The following is a 3,068-nucleotide window of genomic DNA, read 5'->3' on the forward strand; positions in this document are numbered from 1 at the left end:
AACCCGCGGGCTCAGGCAATCCACTCACCTCAGCCTCCCAAGGTGTGGGATTACAAGCTGGGCCACCGAGCCCAGCTTCAATTTACGACTTTAATCACTTTGAGGTGTAAAACTCAGTGACCCTAAGTATATTCACAATGTTGTGCAACACCGCGCTCTGTATCCACTATTTCTTCACCTCAAACAGAAGCTTATTGTGCAAAATAAGCAAGGACTTCCCAGTTTCCCTCCCACCGGCTCCTGGGAACCTCTCTCCTACTTTCTGTCTCCATGAGTTTGCCTGTTCCAAGTGCCACATAATGAATGAAATCACAAAGAATTTGTTTTTATGGCTGGCTTATTTCACTTAGCATGTTTTAAAAGTTCGTCCATGTTGTGATGCATCAGAATTTCATTCCTTTTTAAGACTAACATCTCATTGTAGGTAAAACTTCATCTGTTGATGAACATTTGAATTGTTTCTACCTTTTTTGGCTGTTGTGAATAAAGCAATGAACATGGGGTACTAGTAATCTGAGTCCCTGCCTTTTTTTTTTTTTTTTAAGAGTCGGAGTCTCACTCTGTCACCCAGGCTGGAGTACAGGGGCATGCTCATGGCCACTGCAGCCTCAACCTGCTGGGCTCAGGCGATCCTTCCGCCTCAACCTTCCAAATAGATGGAACCACAGGTGTGTGCCACCATGCCCAGCTAATTTTTTGATTTATTGTAGAGATAAGGTCTCACCATGTTTCCCAGGCTGGTCTCGAGCCCGTGGGCTCAGGCAGTCCTCTTGCCTCTGCCTCCCAAATTGTTGGGATGACAGGCGTGTACCACTGTGCCTGGCTGCTCTCAGCTCTTCGGGGTATACTTAAAAGTGAATGCTTTTCTGTGCAAAAGGAAAAAAGACAGGACACATACACTTAAATATTGTCATTTCAGGACCAGTTCAGAGCTGGTCCCACAGGGTCGGGTAATTGGGATGAGCATGAAAAGGACCCCAACTTTTCAGAAGTAAGCTGCAGTTCCACTCTCTTGGGGTGCTGAGGGAACTTCATGTTGATGAGAGCTGGTTTCTGGAAAGCTTCCAAAATGAGAGCTTTATTTCTTTTTTCTTTTTGAGTTGGAGTCTCACTCAGTTGTCCAGACTGGAGTGCAGTGGCACGTGCTACCACACCCAGCTAATTTTTTTGATTTATTGTAGAGATGAGGTCTCACCAAGTTGCTCAGGAAGGTCTCAAACCCGTGGGCTCATCCACTCACCTCGGCCTCCCAAAGCGCGGGATTGCAGGCTGAGCCACCCAGCCGCCTGAGAGCTTTCTTTCTAAGAAATTGAACATCCCCATCACCAGTAAAAGGCTGTGAGGTTCCTCATTGTGTTTCACGTTTCCTTTGGTTGATTAGAGTGCCCTCATGTGTCTGCATTTTTATACTACAATTTAAAGAATAAAGACCCACATCCTCCTAAGTAGAGTGCCTTCCTGGTATCTGAAATGCCCTGTGTGCCCTTCACTGGCCACATCATCCAAGCTGACCCTTGAAGTGACACTATTCTGAATTTAGTGTTCATTACCCCTTGGTTCTCTTTATATGAGGGGACCCAAAAAATCTGGAATTGTTTAATAAAACATTGTGTATTTATTCTTACATGTTTAAACTTCAGTCACCTTCAAAGTCCTCTCTGTCTGATGCAATACACCTGTCAAGATGCTTTTTCCACTGCTCAAAACAGTCTTTGAACTTGTCAGTTTTGATGCCTTTTAGTGCTTCTGCCGTTTTTTGTTTCACCTCTTCCACATGGGCAAAACCTTTCCCTTTGAGGACATTTTTCGTCCGGGAAAACAAACAAAAAAGTCACTTGAGGTGAGATCGGGTGAATAGGGAGGGTGGCGCACAGGAATCATGCTGTTTTTGGTAAATAACTGCTGAACACTCAGCGCGGTGTGGGCAAGTTGTGCTTGCAAATCACTCATCGTGAAATGGGCAAAAACGCTGAAAGAATCTAACTTAAAAAAAAAAAGATATGGCTGGGCGCAGTGGCTCAAGCCTGTAATCCCAGCACTTTGGGAGGCCGAGGTAAAAGGACTGCCTGAGTCCATGGGTTTGAGAACAGCCTGGGCAACTCGGTGAGACCTTACCTCTTCAATAAATTAAAAATGAGCTGGGCATGGTAGTGCACACCTGTAGTTCTGGCTACTTGGAAGACTGAGGCCGAAGGACCGCCCGAGACCAGCAGGTCAATGCGGGGGTGGCCGTGAGCGTGCCACTGCACTCCGCCTGGGCGATGGAGTGAGACGCCCAATTCAGAAAGAAAAAGAAAAATCCACCAAAGCCGAATGCAGTCTCTCACAACAATGCTTGCTGGTCCACAGATGCCCGTGGGTTCCTAGAGCACTTACCTAAGCAGGGAAGCCTGTACTACACAGGGCCCGCTCTCCAGAAGACGACTCCGGTTTCTTGGGTCCCTCTTGTAGGTTCACCACTCATGTTTGTTTCCCTAAACACCACCTTTGGGAGTTCCCACTTCTGAGCATGGCCTACATGGAATCCTATCGAACGTGTCCATCTGTGACTTGCTGCTTCTACCCGGATTCATTCACTTCCTTCCAAGTCCTTGCGGCACTCCATGTTATCAACACTCTCTCGGCAGACAGTGGGTTTCTTTCAGTTATCACGAGGGAACAGGTCAGCACGTTACTCACAATGTCGCCAGGGCTGCCATCCAGTTCTTCTGGGGTACACAGAGCAACGGAAGGTCTGTTCTCTCTAGGTCACGCAATCGGTTTTCCAAAGCAGGAGAGAGCAGTCTCCAAGAATTCCCTGTTCTCCATGTCCCTACCAGCAGGAGCATGTCAGATTTCTACATCTGGTCAATCTAGCAGAGTAAAATGTGATCTCCCTGTGCTTAAATTTGCATTCCTATAACTATTCATGAGGTTGTGCCTCTGCATGTTGACACCTGTTGGTGTTTAGTCTATAAAAGGTCTGACCAGGCTGGGCTCGGTGGCTCAGCCCGTAATCCCAGCACTTTGGGAGGCCGAGGTGAGTAGATTGCCTGAGCCCACGGGTTCGAGACTCGCCTGGGCAACTT

The sequence above is a fragment of the Carlito syrichta genome, unplaced genomic scaffold, assembly GCF_000164805.1.
Source record: "Carlito syrichta isolate Samal-C Ts95f unplaced genomic scaffold, Tarsius_syrichta-2.0.1 Scaffold309850, whole genome shotgun sequence".
In the NCBI taxonomy this organism is placed as follows: domain Eukaryota; kingdom Metazoa; phylum Chordata; class Mammalia; order Primates; family Tarsiidae; genus Carlito; species Carlito syrichta.